The following is a 16655-nucleotide window of genomic DNA, read 5'->3' as shown; positions in this document are numbered from 1 at the left end:
AACAGAGATAATATTTTGTTGCACAACCTTTAGAGGCAATCACTGCAATCAAACGTTTTCTGTAGCTCTCAATGAGACTTCTGCACCTGTTAACAGGTAGTTTGGCCCACTCTTCCTGAGCAAATTGCTCCAGCTGTCTCAGGTTTGATGGGTGCCTTCTCCAGACTGCAGCTCTTTCCATAGATGTTCGATAGGATTCAGATCAGGACTCATAGAAGGCCACTTCAGAATAGTCCAATGTTTTGTTCTTATCCATTCTTGGGTGCTTTTAGCTGTGTGTTTTGGGTCATTATCCTGTTGGAGGACCCATGACCTGCGACTGAGACAGAGCTTTCTGACACTGGGCAGTACGTTTCGCTCCAGAATGCCTTGATAGTCTTGAGATTTCATTGTGCCCTGCACAGATTCAAAGCACTCTGTGCCAGGCGCAGCAAAGCAGCCCCAAAACATAACCGAGCCTCCTCCATGTTTCACTGTAGGTATGGTGTTCTTTTCTTTGAAAGCTTCATTTTTTCGTCTGTGAACATAGAGCTGATGTGACTTGCCAAAAAGCTCCAGTTTTGACTCATCTGTCCAAAGAACATTCTCCCAGAAGGATTGTGGCTTGTCAATATGCATTTTAACAAATTCCAGTCTGGCTTTTTTATGTTTTTCTTTCAAAACTGGAGTCCTCCTGGGTCTTCTTCCATGGAGCCCACTTTCGCTCAAAAAGCGACGGATGGTGCAATCAGAAACTGACGTACCTTCACCTTGGAGTTCAGCTTGTATCTCTTTGGCAGTTATCCTTGGTTCTTTTTCTACCATTCACACTATCCTTCTGTTCAATCTGGGGTCGATTTTCCTCTTGCGGCCGCGCCCAGGGAGGTTGGCTACAGTTCCATGGACCTTAAACTTCTTAATAATATTTGCAACTGTTGTCACAGGAACATCAAGCTGCTTGGAGATGGTCTTGTAGCCTTTACCTTTACCATGCTTGTCTATTATTTTCTTTCTGATCTTCTCAGACAACTCTCTCCTTTGCTTTCTCTGGTCCACATTTAGTGTGGTGCACACAATGATACCAAACAGCACAGTGACTACTTTTCTCCATTTAAATAGGCTGAATGACTGATTACAAGATTGGAGACATGTGTGATACTAATTAAAGAAACTAATTAGTTTGAAATATCACTATAATCCAATTATTTATTATCTTTTCTAAGGGGTACCAACAAATGTGTCCAGGCCATTTTAGAATATCTTTGTAGAATAAGCAATAATTCATCTCTTTTCTCAGCTTCTTTGCTTTATTCTATGACATACCAAAGGCATGCAAGTATACATGATAAAATAGCTTTTAATTTCAGGAGGAATGAAGCATTATTTCAATGAGCTGTAAGGGTACCAACAAATTTGAGCACGTCTGTATATATATATATATATATATATATATATATATATATATATATATATATATATATATATATATATATATATATATATATTTCATTGTATTAATTCTTAAGTATACAAAAGTAATATAAAAGAGAATACGTAGTACAGTATCACCATAACAATCCAACATATTACATTCTAATGTAAAAATGTTCCTCTGAGTTTGTATCCAATCACAGCAGCCGTAGCCTCTGAGTTTGTATCCAATCACAGCAGTCTCTCAGTTGAAACGTGTCTCTTCAGGAATACGGGTAGGAAAAAATGACGTGAGTGGAACACATATTAACCAGAGACGGTCTAAAAATTAAGCGATCACTTTTTTTTATTCATAAGTGCTATATGCTATCTCTAGAATATCTATTTTAATAGAAACACTACTGTAAACCAAATCGGCTTTGTGTTTTTTGGGCCCCCTGTGTCTTGGGCCCAGGTTCATTGCACCTCTTTAAAGAAAACAAATTAAAATAATATAACCCTGCAAATAAAACTCCCACAGCAATATACTGGTGATAAAAGGATGTTTTAAATACACCAAAACAGCATTTGAAAAAGCTAAACGTGATCTATATTTTGTTAATGGGTTTTATATGGTCTATGTAGATTGAATTGTACATTTAAGAAGTAACAGAAACGAACACAATATTGCACAATGTAAATACGTTTTGTCTGGAAACCTTCCCGTTTAATCCGAGTAAGTTTTAATGAGAATTGATTGTATTTCATTAACACAACCACGTGGTTTACAAGGTACTTCTGGGAGGAGTTTGGTAGATGGCGCCAGCGCTGTAACAGACAGGCTGCTACGCTGCTACAGTGTCTGTAAATAATAACCATAGACATACATAGAGCTAGACCCGCCAACAGCTGACAGAGTTGGATTTCGGTCCACCATCTTGGATGCTTATAGGTCTGCCACTGAGAGCGCTGTAAGCAATGTAAACAGGCAGATACACACAGCGTTTTTCAGGGTTTAATTTATTTAGCTTCAATAAAATTGTATTTTTAAACATAGATATTAAACTATTAAATTATTCTCAAAATCTTGCAATGTCTAGTTAATCAAACCGAACCAGGGAACTACAGACCAATAAGTCTGACTTCTATTATATGTAAACTTATGGAAACTATAATAAGATCTAAAATGGAAAATTACATATATGGAAACAGTATCCTTTAACACTTCTGCATAACAGAGGCAGAAGTGTTAAAGGGACTAGGAGCTCTTAAAATAAACAAATCCCCCGGGCCGGATGAAATCCTCCCAATAGTACTCAAAGAAATGAAAGAAGTTATTTACAAACCGCTAACCAAGATCATGCAACAATCTCTTGACACGGGGGTTGTACCGACAGACTGGAAAATAGCAAACGTAATACTGATCCACAAAAAGGGAGACAAAACCGAACCAGGTAACTACAAACCAATAAGCCTGACTTCTATTACATGTAAACTTATGGAAACTATAATAAGATCTAAAATGGAAAATTACCTATATGGTAACAATATCCTGGGACACAGTCAGCATGGTTTTAGGAAAGGGAGATCGAGTCTAACTAACCTGCTTGACTTTTTTGAGGATGCAACATCGACAATGGATAATTGCAAAGCATACAACATGGTTTATTTAGATTTCCAGAAAGCTTTTGACAAAGTCCCGCATAAAAGATTAATTCTCAAACTGAACGTAGTAGGGATTCAAGGAAATGCATGCACATGGATTAGGGAGTGGTTAACATGTAGAAAACAGAAAGTACTGATAAGAGGAGAAACCTCAAAATGGAGCAAGGTAACCAGTGGTGTACCACAGGGATCAGTATTAGGTCCTCTGTGATTCCTAATCTACATTAATGATTTAGATTCTGGTATAGTAAGCAATCTTGTTAAATTTGAAGACAACACAAAAATAGGAGGAGTGGCAAACACTTGCAGCAGCAAAGGTCATTCAAAATGATCTAGACAGCATTCAGAACTGGGCAGACACATGGCAAATGACATTTAGTAGAGACATACAGTATATATATAATGTCATTATATACCAGTAATGTATTATGTACTATTGTAACATTGTAATGTATACGCTGTAAATGAATACTGGAAAGCATTCTTAATAAAAGCCTTCATATAAAGCATAGGGGGGCTATGTCTTGTAGGCTTTGTGTATATCTTTCATTTTTGCTTCAAGTTTAAAAATAAAATTTTATTGAAGCTAAATGAATTAAACCCTGAAAAGCGCTGCGCGTATCTGCCTGTTTACATTGGTTACAGCGCTGTCAGCGGCAGACCGATAAGCATCCAAGATGGCGGAGCGAAATCTCATTCTACTGCACTGAGAAGTCAGCCATTGGCGGGTCTAGTTCTATATATGTCTATGATAATAACAGGGAAGTACACAGTCCTTGTATCTGTGAGGAGAAACATGGCTACTGCAGTTTCAGAGCTGAACTTGTTCACATGCTCTGCTTAGTTTGATCAACAACGGTTATTGTTCAACTCAGACGATTGCTGATATCACTTTCGCAGTTAAGACAGTCTTCACCAAAGTATAGAGAAGTGCTGCGTGTTTATAAGAGCCATCTCTGAAATGAAAGAAGAGATGGATATCTGTGTATCTTCCGCGTCTCTCCTGGAAGAAGAACTCGCCTCTGCTATCGAGCCTGCAGTGAAAGCGGCTGTGCTGAGGGTCATGTCTGCATTAGCAAGGTTCATGGACAGTAAATATGCAGTTTTCCACCTCAGACTGGACGAAAGAACAAAGCGTGAGATTGCAATTGGAAATAGCAGAGAGTGGGTTGAAAGCCATGAGCGAATGAGAATACACGAACACTGCTGATAACTCTACACAGTCATGAACATCAACGAGCAGCACATTGATATCATTCATCCACTGAATACATGAACACTGCTGATAACTCTACACAGTCATGAACACCAACGAGCAGCACATTGATATCATTCATCCACTGAATACATGAACACTGCTGATAACTCTACAGAGTCATGAACATCAACGAGCAGCACATTGATATCATTCATCTACTGAATACACGAACACTGCTGATAACTCTACACAGTCATGAACATCAACGAGCAGCACATTGATATCATTCATCTACTGAATACATGAACACTGCTGATAACTCTACAGAGTCATGAACATCAACGAGCAGCACATTGATATCATTCATCTACTGAATACATGAACACTGCTGATAACTCTACACAGTCATGAACATCAACGAGCAGCACATTGATATCATTCATCCACTGAATACATGAACACTGCTGATAACTCTACACAGTCATGAACATCAACGAGCAGCACATTGATATCATTCATCCACTGAATACATGAACACTGCTGATAACTCTACACAGTCATGAACATCAACGAGCAGCACATTGATATCATTCATCCACTGAATACATGAACACTGCTGATGACTCTACACAGTCATGAACACCAATGAGCAGCACAGTGATATCATTCATCTACTGAATACATGAACACTGCTGATAACTCTACACAGTCATGAACACCAACGAGCAGCACAGTGATATCATTCATCTACTGAATACATGAACACTGCTGATAACTCTACACAGTCATGAACACCAACGAGCAGCACGTTGATATCATTCATCTACTGAATACATGAACACTGCTGATAACTCTACAGAGTCATGAACACCAACGAGCAGCACATTGATATCATTCATCTACTGAATACATGAACACTGCTGATAACTCTACACAGTCATGAACACCAATGAGCAGCACATTGATATCATTCATCTACTGAATACATGAACACTGCTGATAACTCTACACAGTCATGAACACCAACGAGCAGCACATTGATATCATTCATCCACTGAATACATGAACACTGCTGATAACTCTACACAGTCATGAACACCAATGAGCAGCACAGTGATATCATTCATCTACTGAATACATGAACACTGCTGATAACTCTACAGAGTCATGAACATCAACGAGCAGCACATTGATATCATTCATCCACTGAATACATGAACACTGCTGATAACTCTACAGAGTCATGAACATCAACGAGCAGCACATTGATATCATTCATCTACTGAATACATGAACACTGCTGATAACTCTACACAGTCATGAACACCAACGAGCAGCACAGTGATATCATTCATCTACTGAATACATGAACACTGCTGATAACTCTACACAGTCATGAACATCAACGAGCAGCACATTGATATCATTCATCTACTGAATACATGAACACTGCTGATAACTCTATACAGTCATGAACACCAACGAGCAGCACATTGATATCATTCATCTACCGAGAATGCAGAAGGAAGGGCATTGTGTGAAACACGTTTCATTTTTCACTGAGGATGAATCTGTAAATCACAAATTCAGCGACAATATTATCGCCCACGGCCTGCCAGCCACTACCAGGACTGCTCCACTAAACCACCCTACATATAATAGAAGTCAGGCTTATTGGTCTGTAGTTACCTGGTTCGGTTTTGTCTCCCTTTTTGTGGATCGGTATTACATTTCTAATTTTCCAGTCTGTCGGTACAACCCTTGTGTCAAGAGACTGTTGCATGATCTTGGTTAGCGGTTTGTAAATAACTTCTTTCATTTCTTTGAGTACTATTGAGAGGATCTCATCTGGCCCAGGTGATTTGTTTATTTTAAGAGCTCCTTGTCCCTTTAACACTTCTGCCTCTGTTATGCTAAAGTTATTTAAAACTGGATAGGAACAGGTCGACATGTGGGGCATGTTGTCCATATCCTCCTTTGTAAAAGCTTGTGAAAAGTAATCATGTAATATATTTGCTATTTTTTTCGTCTATGATTTTGCCATTTGTGTCTCTTAGACATTTAACCTCCTCTTTGAATGTTCTCTTGCTGTTATAATATTGGAAAAACATTTTGGAATTGGTTTTAGCCCCCTTAGCAATATTGATTTTTATCTCTCTCTTGGCCTTTCTAACTTCCTTTTTGACTTGTGTTTGCAGTTCCAAGAACTCTTTCTGTGTGCTTTGTTTTTGGTCCCTTTTAAACACTCTGTAAAGTACCTTTTTTAAGAATATTTTTTTAAATTGATCTTTTGAACCATTTTGGCCATTTTGTTTTAGATTTAGATTTGTCTACTTTTGGGATGTAATTGTTTTGCACGTCTAGTACTACATTTTTAAAAAACATGTGTGGATGTTTTCTCTATTTTACTCCAATCATCTTCTGTTAGTCTCTGTTTCATACCTTCATAGTTTGCTTTTCTAAAATTGTAAACCTTAGCTTTAGTCATTACTTTTTGGTTTTTAAAAAACACTTCAAATGAGACCATGTTATGGTCTGAGATTGCCAATGGCTCTCTGACCTCTGTTTTAGTTATTCTATCTTCATTATTTGAAGTAGTCATTTGTCATTTCCACCATTTCAGTTTTGTCCGTCATGCTCCCCACTGGGTTTTCCCATTTTATATTGGGGAGTTGAAATCCCCCATTAGTATGGCTTCTCCTTTTCTACACGCATTTCTAATGTCATTGTATAACAGATTATTTTGATCGGTATCTGAATATGGCAGTCTATAGCATTTCCTATTGTTATGCCTTTTGAATTTTTGTCCATTATTCTGACCCATATTGATTCTGCATTGTTTTCTTTGTCCTGATTTAACACCTGGGCTTCAAGACTATTTCTTATCTGTAGCGCTACCCCTCTGCCTCTTCTGTCCTGCCTGTCTTTCCTATACAGTGTGTACCCACTAATATTATATTCGTCTCCATCTCTCTCAGAAAACCAAGTTTCTGTAACACCTATCGCATTGTAGTTACTTGTTAGTCCAGTAGCTTCAAGTTCTAACATTTTGTTTCTAAGACTTCTACCATTTAGATAAATACATTCATCTGACTGCTAGTATGTGATGGTTGATTCTAGTGTTTGCAGAGTTGCTAGTCTGTGATGGTTGATTCTAGTGTGTGCAGAGCTGCTAATCTTTGATGGTTGATTCTAGTGCGTGCAGAGCTGCTAGTCTGTGATGGTTGATTCTGGTGTGTGTGCAAAGCTGCTAGTCTTTGATGGTTGATTCTAGTCTGTGCAGAACTGACTGCTAGTCTTTGATGGTTGATCCTAGTGTGTGCAGAGCTGCTAGTCTGTGATGGTTGATTCTAGTGTGTGTGTGCAAAGCTGCTAGTCTTTGATGGTTGATTCTAGTCTGTGCAGAGCTGCTAGTGTTTGATGGATGATTCTTGTGTGTGCAGAGCTGCTAGTCTGTGATGGTTGATTCTGGTGTGTGCAGAGCTGCTAGTCTGTGATCGTTGATTCTAGTGTGTGCAGAGCTGCTAGTCTGTGATGGATGATTCTAGTGTGTGCAGAGCTGCTAGTCTGTGATGGTTGATTCTAGTGTGCACAGAGCTGCTAGTCTTTGGTGGTTGATCCTAGTATGTGCAGAGCTACTAGTCTGTGATGGATGATTCTAGTTTGTGCAGAGCTGCTAGTCTTTGATGGTTGATTCTAGTGTGTGCAGAGTCTGACTGCTAGTCTTTGATGGTTGATTCTAGTGTGTGCACAGCTGCTAGTCTTTGATGGTTGATTCTAGTGTGTGCAGAGCTGCTAGTCTGTGATGGTTGATTCTAGTGTGTGCAGAGCTGCTAGTCTGCAATGGTTGATTCTAGTGTGTGCAGAGCTGCTAATCTTTGATGGTTGATTCTAGTGTGTGCAGAGCTGCTAATCTTTGATGGTTGATTCTAGTGCAGGCAGAGATGCTAGTCTGTGATGGTTGATTCTAGTGTGTGCAGAGCTGCTAGTCTGTGATGGTTGATTCTAGTGTGTGCAGAGCTGCTAATCTTTGATGGTTGATTCTAGTGTGTGCAGAGCTGCTAATCTTTGATGGTTGATTCTAGTGTGTGCAGAGCAGCTAATCTTTGATTGTTGATTCTAGTGTGTGCAGAACTGACTGCTAGTCTTTGATGGATGATTCTAGTGTGTGCAGAGCTGACTACTACTCCTTGATGGTTGATTCTAGTGTGTGCAGAGCTGCTAGTCTTTGATGGTTGATTCTAGTGTGCACCGTGCTGCTAGTTTTTGGTGGTTGATCCTAGTGTGTGCAGAGCTGCTAGTCTGTGATGGTTGATTCTAGTATGTGCAGAGCTGTTAGTCTGTGATGATTGATTCTAGTGTATGTGCAAAGCTGCTAGTCTTTGATGGATGATTCTAGTGTGTGCAGAGCTGCTAGTCTGTGATGGATGATTCTAGTGTGTGCAGAGCTGCTAGTCTGTGATGCATGATTCTAGTGTGTGCAGAGCTGCTAGTCTGATGGATGATTCTAGAGTGTGCAGAGCTGCTAGTCTGTGATGGTTGATTCTAGTATGTGCAGAGCTGTTAGTCTGTGATGATTGATTCTAGTGTATGTGCAAAGCTGCTAGTCTTTGATGGATGATTCTAGTGTGTGCAGAGCTGCTAGTCTGTGATGGATGATTCTAGTGTGTGCAGAGCTGCTAGTCTGTGATGGTTGATTCTAGTGTGTGCAGAGCTGCTAGTCTGATGGATGATTCTAGAGTGTGCAGAGCTGCTAGTCTGTGATGGTTGATTCTAGTGTGTGCAGAGCTGCTAGTCTGTGATGGATGATTCTAGTGTGTGCAGAGCTGCTAGTCTGTGATGGTTGATTCTAGTGTGTGCAGAGCTGCTAGTCTGATGGATGATTCTAGAGTGTGCAGAGCTGCTAGTCTGTGATGGTTGATTCTAGTGTGTGCAGAGCTGCTAGTCTGTGATGGTTGATTCTAGTGTGTGCAGAGCTGCTAGTCTGTGATGGATGATTCTAGTGTGTGCAGAGCTGCTAGTCTGTGATGGTTGATTCTAGTGTGTGCAGAGCTGCTAGTCTTTGATGGTTGATTCTAGTGTGTGCTTACCTGCTAATCCTTGATAGTTGTTTCTAGTTTTTTTCTTTTGTATTTTCTTTGTTGTTGCACTTTGGAATCTGCATGTTTAAATCACTGTTTATTTTGTGTGCACACTATTTTGCCATCTGCATGAGCACTTTCCCCACATTAGCAGGAAGTCCCCCCCCAAACCCAGTCCAGTGAATGAGAGTATCCAGGGGGCTATAAAAGATGTAGGAGGAGGGGAGCGGTGTAGGGAAGCAGTCTGGTTGCGGCTGCTGAAGGATAAATGGTTGCTGGAATCATTAAATGGACAGAGAAGAAAAAAAGAAGAGTCTTGGCTACCCTGAAAGAAGGATATTGGCTGTAGGGTAATTAACAGATTTGGATTCTTTTGTTTTGTTGTTTTGGGATTTTGTGCTGCACCAACTTTTTTTTGACTGCTTTTAATGCCAGAAATATAATGAGTTTTGATTGTAAATCTCCCTCCTGGCCTGTGAGGGTGCTAAGCAGCGAAAGTAGAGTTATTTGGACGGGCTGGCCTGACAGTTCTTTCCCCAGGCCGGGAAGTCGGTCAGTCTGAAAGAAGGCGAGACTCTGTTGCAGGAACGTATTGACCCGGAAGGGAAACGAGCTAGCAGCTGTAGACAGTAGAGACAGCAGCACTCGTTTACCAAGGGGTCATGCGTTATGGCATAAAGGGGCCGGAGAATCGTAAATCTTTTCCTTTGCTTGGTTTCAAAGCACATACGGAACTGGAAGGACCGGGAGAGATTCCCTTTGAATTGTATTGGAAAGAATTTGTTAGTGTTTTGTTTGTTTGTAGCACTGTTAGTAATTGTCTTTTGTTTTGTAAATCATTAGACAGCTAACACGTCTCCGTAGCTGTCGCCTTGCGCCAGCACTACCCGGAACAAAAACACCACGGACACTGTTTATTTGTTATCACCCACCTCGAGCACTACTGCACGCATCCAGACTGGTGATTGTGTTTAGTATTATTGTGGGAAGGATAACATGTTTATGGTTTTTGGAAACCATTATTATCATTACCTGCCGAGCTTTACACATTGGTGTGTATTGCCGGAGGATTATTGTTTGGTCACCAGACCAGGATTTATATAAAATAAAGACCCCTTTTCCAAACCGGATTACAGTTTCCTTTGTGTGATTATTCCTGCACTGCATCACCTCTGCACCTGGTTCCACTCAGCAGCCACTTTGCCACAATGCCCCATCATATTGGACTTTTTCTTTTTTTTTAAAGCTACCAGACACTGCGAAACTCATTGGGATTGTAGAAAGGCATTTTTTGGAGCTGTATACATCTTTTTATTTATTTTTTTGGTCATGCTTGCGTTTGGCTGGGCTACATTGCAGTGGCTGTCCAGGTTTGAGCAGACGATGCCAGGAGTCCTGTGACCTGTGAAGAGAGAGAAGGGAAGTGATTATTATGTGCTTATTTTTTGGAGACTTTGATATATTACAAACTGTACATCCATAACATATATTTACCCACCCTGAGTTGGCTCTGTGTTCTATCAAGGTACGCCTGAAGCCCACCAGGGTGATACTTACTTGTTCCACGTCGGAGATCGAGGTCCAGGGGTCCATTCCAGGGTGATACTTACCTGTCCACTGTTGGGTTCTAGAACCAGAGAGAGAGGGAGATACCCGAGACTCAAAGATAAGCTTAGGGGAAGTAACCAGCTGGAACACAGGAGTCTGTGAGAAAGCTTTACTTACCGTTGTACACATTTCTGACGGCCTCCTTCTTTGCCCCCCTCCCCCTCTCAGGTTTCCCGGGATCTCCGTCTTCCTTTTCTTCAGTGGGTCAGCATATTGTTGCAGTGGGGTCCATTGGCGGTTTGATATGTGGGATAGTGGATGTCGGGACGAGTGGGCAGCTGAGTGGTTTGGGAACCAACTTTAATTGGACTTCCAATACTTTCACTGGACTTTTTGTGTGGCAGCTAAGCATGAACATTATTTTTATATATTTTTTTAGAGACTTTTACCAACAGGAGCGGATTACCTCAGTTTGTATTTTTTTGGGTTCTCCCTCATTTTTAAATGTTTCTGTTTGTTGCGAGTTTGTGTGTGGTTTTTAACCCTTAGCGGTCCATTTATTCAGCGCGTCTCAGGCACGTCAGGTCCAATTTATTTTCACACGCGCAGTTTATTTTAGAAGCGCTGTTTAAAAGTATTTTTTTCACAGTAAAACAGGTTTAAAACGCACTGCATATCAACAGGACACTCAGTACTGCATCTCCAGCACTGCCCCACCCCTCGTTCGCTGTTTTTTTCACATACCTCTTAATAGTAGTGCATAACAATAAATCATCTCCTGATCACTCGTTTTTATCAACAAACTCCTCAATAATGCGATCCAAGTCATTATTTTATTACTATAACATCTCAAAAAAGCTCTGCAAATGTCTGTGATATTCTTTGAGCGCTGGAAGCAGAAGCAGCTATCTTGTTTGTTTATGTCCGTGTTATCTATGTGGTGTCAGATCTATCAGTATTCATGAGATACACCCCTTTTTTTTGGCTTCTCTCGGCTCCTACCGATCTCACTTGGCCATTGAATGGTTTTCTCGGCTTTTTCCAGAGAAAAAACGACTAGAGACCTGTTTTTTGCGTCTTTTTGATGATGTCGGACCAGGTCCGACATAGGACCGCAAAGGGTTAAAGACCATTTTTACCCTATTGAGCAACAATAAAATTTGTTTTAACCTACCTGGGTTTCCATTAGTGTGTGTGTTAGACCCCCGGGGATCAAAATAACCTGTTCCGGGAAGGTTATTACTACTCAGTCATAAAGGTCCTTGCCCTTTTCAAACTCAATGTGGCGTAGTTGGTACTAACCCTTAACGACCTAACCCCCAAACTGTAGATGTTGTGCCTGTGTCCATTAGTGTCCCCAAGGAAAGAGTCGAGGGTGGACAGTCCATTTGTGGTCCAGCCTATGTTGGGATGATCAGGGATGGCCCATCTGTGCACAATGTGGTAAGAGTAGCCACAGTAGATGGAACTGCTCATACCAGCCCTTTAAACTAAGACACCCAGCCACAGTAGGGCAAGTGGACAGGAGGACTGACCAGGAAGGGGGGTCAATAGAAGAGCCCATGTTACTTGGGGAATGTCCGGGGGTGGAAGTACAGATTCGTGGGGTGAAGATACCATGCTTGTTGGATACGGGGGTCACAGGTTACTCTGTTTAGTAAAACTTTTCTTTCAGAAATGGCTGGGTCAGGAATCAATGAAGGGGACTACTGATATCTCATGGTTGATGTTACGTGCTGCTAATGGACTTCATATTCCGTATATATATTCAAGGAGGCTTTGTAGTCCAGTGGTTAAAGAAATGGGCTTGTAACCAGGAGGTCCCCAGTTCAAATCCCACCTCAGCCACTGACTCATTGTGTGACCCTGAGCAAGTCACTTAACCTCCTTGTGCTCCGTCTTTCGGGTGAGATGTAATTGTAAGTGACCCTGCAGCTGATGCATAGTTCACACACCCTAGTCTCTGTAAGTCGCCTTGGATAAAGGCATCTGCTAAATAAACAAATAATAATAATATAGGGTTGTGACAGTCGGTGACGTCACGGCAGAAGCAGGAAGGTAAAGCACTGACACCAGGCACTGCAGTTTTTAAAGAAAGATGCGGCTGGCTGCCGTTTTATTTAAATAATACAAAAATAAATAAAATATTTTAACAAAAAGAAACTTGCTCACAGAGCAAAAATAAATAATTAAACAAAACAAGTCTCGAACACAAAATATAACACAACACAGGTCAGGCTGGGCAGATTGCCTTCACTGTTCCTATGTCTTTTAAATAAAGTTTCGTTTTTTTCTCTCGCTACGCTCGCTCTCTCCTCCCTAACACCCACACCCTGAGTGCAGCGAGCTGCAGGCTTATATATCATGGCTGAGGGGTTTAACTGGCTAGTAATTATTCTATTACCCCTCGGTCACAATCTGCATGAGTTCATTAATTACTGTGTGGATGGGGCTTCCCATCCACGCTACTAAATAATAAATACAAAAACAATAACAAAACCTGCTGCGCCTCGCCGTCACAAATACATAAATAAAACAAAACAAATACAAAATACACTGCACAGGGGTGGAGGGGGAGACCCCGATCTAAAAATAAATAAATATGTACAGGGCTCTCTACTGCCCTGCTACAAGGGTATGCAGATTTGGATTTTGTTATAGGAGGAGTGGAAGTTCTGAATCGGGGAATCGTCATCGTAGAAGACAGTAACATGAGCTTAGAAAATGGGATCCTGGGAATGAACGTGATCAGTCACTGTTGGGGAGAGTTATTTGTAGGAGTTGTTCCCAGACTGAGGAGCTTTGAATCGGCCGTGTCGACCAAAGCGAGGGTGAGTGGAATAAGGCTTTCGCCGTTTGCAGGAGGGTGGAGCGAGAAGCAGCCCCCGACGGGAAGGTGGGGACTGCTCGTCTAACTCGGCAACAACCAGTGCAGATACCCCCGGAGAGTGAGATGGAGGTCTGGGCACAAGTGATCGAGTACCTGGCCTCTTCAGAATACTGTGCTTTGGTGGAAGCGGGAGAAGGTGACACTGAGTGGCAGGTGGCACGCACCCTAGCATGGGTAAGACAGTGCAGAATACCACTCTGACTTCGCAATGTAAACCCTTTCCCAATTGAAGTCCTCCAACAACGCCCTCCTGGCGACCGGATTTAAAATTTATCTTGTGGATGTACGGATCGTGATCTTGTCTTACAGTACCTTCAGCCTTATGTGGTAGAGGTGATTGTCCGCCCTATACACTCGCTTAGAACATAAGAACATAAGAAAATTTACAAACGAGAGGAGGCCATTCAGCCCATCTTGCTCGTTTGGTTGTTAGTAGCTTATTGATCCCAGAATCTCATCAAGCAGCTTCTTGAAGGATCCCAGGGTGTCAGCTTCAACAACATTACTGGGGAGTTGGTTCCAGACCCTCACAATTCTCTGTGTAAAAAAGTGCCTCCTATTTTCTGTTCTGAATGCCCCTTTATCTAATCTCCATTTATGACCCCTGGTCCTTTTTTCTTTTTTCAAGTCAAAGAAGTCCCCCGGGTTGACATTGTCTATACCTTTTAGGATTTTGAATGTTTGAATCAGATCGCCGCGTAGTCTTCTTTGTTCAAGACTGAATAGATTCAATTCTTTTAGCCTGTCTGCATACGACATGCCTTTTAAACCCGGGATAATTCTGGTTGCTCTTCTTTGCACTCTTTCTAGAGCAGCAATATCCTTTTTGTAACGAGGTGACCAGAACTGAACACAATATTCTAGGTGAGGTCTTACTAATGCATTGTAGAGTTTTAACATTACTTCCCTTGATTTAAATTCAACACTTCTCACAATATATCCAAGCATCTTGTTAGCCTTTTTTATAGCTTCCCCACATTGTCTAGATGAAGACATTTCTGAGTCAACATAAACTCCTAGGTCTTTTTCATAGTTCCCTTCTTCAATTTCACTATCTCCCATATGATATTTATAATGAACATTTTTATTGCCCGCATGCAATACTTTACACTTTTCTCTATTAAATTTCATTTGCCATGTGTCTGCCCAATTTTGAATGCGGTCTAGATCATTTTGAATGACCTTTGCTGCTTCAACAGTGTTTGCCACTCCTCCTATTTTTGTGTCATCTGCAAATTTAACGAGTTTGCTTACTATATCAGAGTCTAAATCATTAATGTAGATTAGGAATAGCAGAGGACCTAATACTGATCCCTGTGGTACACCACTGGTTACCTCACTCCATTTCGAGGTTTCTCCTCTAATCAGTACTTTCTGTTTTCTACATGTTAACCACTCCCTAATCCATGTGCATGCATTTCCTTGAATCCCTACTGCGTTCAGTTTGAGAATTAATCTTTTATGCGGGACTTTGTCAAAAGCTTTCTGGAAATCTAAATAGACCATGTCGTATGCTTTGCAGTTGTCCATTTTCAATGTTGCATCCTCAAAAAAGTCAAGTAGGTTAGTTAGACATGATTTCCCTTTCCTAAAACCATGCTGGCTGTCTCCCAGGATATTGTTACCATATAGGTAATTTTCCATTTTGGATCTTATTATAGTTTCCATAAGTTTACATATAATAGAAGTCAGGCTTATTGGTCTGTAGTTACCTGGTTCAGTTTTGTCTCCCTTTTTGTGGATCGGTATTACGTTTGCTATTTTCCAGTCTGTCGGTAAAACCCCTGTGTCAAGAGACTGTTGCATGATCTTGGTTAGCGGCTTGTAAATAACTTCTTTCATTTCTTTGAGTACTATTGGGAGGATCTCATCCGGCCCGGGGGATTTGTTTATTTTAAGAGCTCCTAGTCCCTTTAACACTTCTGCCTCTGTTATGCTAAAGTTATTTAAAACTGGATAGGAACAGGTCGACATGTGGGGCATGTTGTCCGTGTCCTCCTTTGTAAAAACCTGTGAAAAGTAATCATTTAATATATTTGCTATTTTTTTTCTTGATCTATGATTTTGCCATTTGTGTCTCTTAGACATTTAACCTCCTCTTTGAATGTTCTTTTGCTGTTATAATATTGGAAAAACATTTTGGAATTGGTTTTAGCCCCCTTAGCAATATTGATTTCTATCTCTCTCTTGGCCTTTCTAACTTCCTTTTTGACTCGTGTTTGCAGTTCCAAGTACTCTTTCTGTGTGCTTTGTTTTTGGTCCCTTTTAAAAGCTCTGTAAAGTGCCTTTTTTCGCTGAATATTTTTTTTAATTGATCTATTAAACCATTTTGGCCATTTTGTTTTAGATTTAGATTTGTCTACTTTTGGGATGTAATTGTTTTGTGCCTCTAGTACTACTTTTTTAAAAGACAGCCACCCTTTTTCTGTGGATGTTTTCTCTATTTTACTCCAATCTACTTCTGTTAGTCTCTGTTTCATACCTTCATAGTTTGCTTTTCTAAAATTGTAAACCTTAGCTTTAGTCATTACTTTCGGGGTTTTAAAAAATATTTCAAATGAGAACATGTTGTGGTCTGAGTTTGCCAATGGCTCTCTGACATCTGTTTTAGTTATTCTGTCTTCATTATTTGAAAAGACTAAATCAAGGCATGCCTCCCCTCTAGTCGGTGCCTTGACAAATTGCGTTAGGAAGCAGTCATTTGTCATTTCCACCATTTCAATTTCGTCCGTCGTGCCCCCCATTGGGTTTTCCCATTTTATACGGGGGAAGTTGAAATCCCCCATTAGTATGGCTTCTCCTTTTCTACACGCATTTCGAATGTCATTGTACAACAGATTATTTTGCTCAGCGTCTGAATTTGGCGGTCTATAGCATGCTCCTA

Source organism: Acipenser ruthenus, chromosome 43 (assembly GCF_902713425.1).
Source record: "Acipenser ruthenus chromosome 43, fAciRut3.2 maternal haplotype, whole genome shotgun sequence".
NCBI lineage: Eukaryota > Metazoa > Chordata > Actinopteri > Acipenseriformes > Acipenseridae > Acipenser > Acipenser ruthenus.
The sequence above is the reverse complement of the archived record's forward strand: the minus strand, read 5'-3'. Positions refer to the sequence as shown.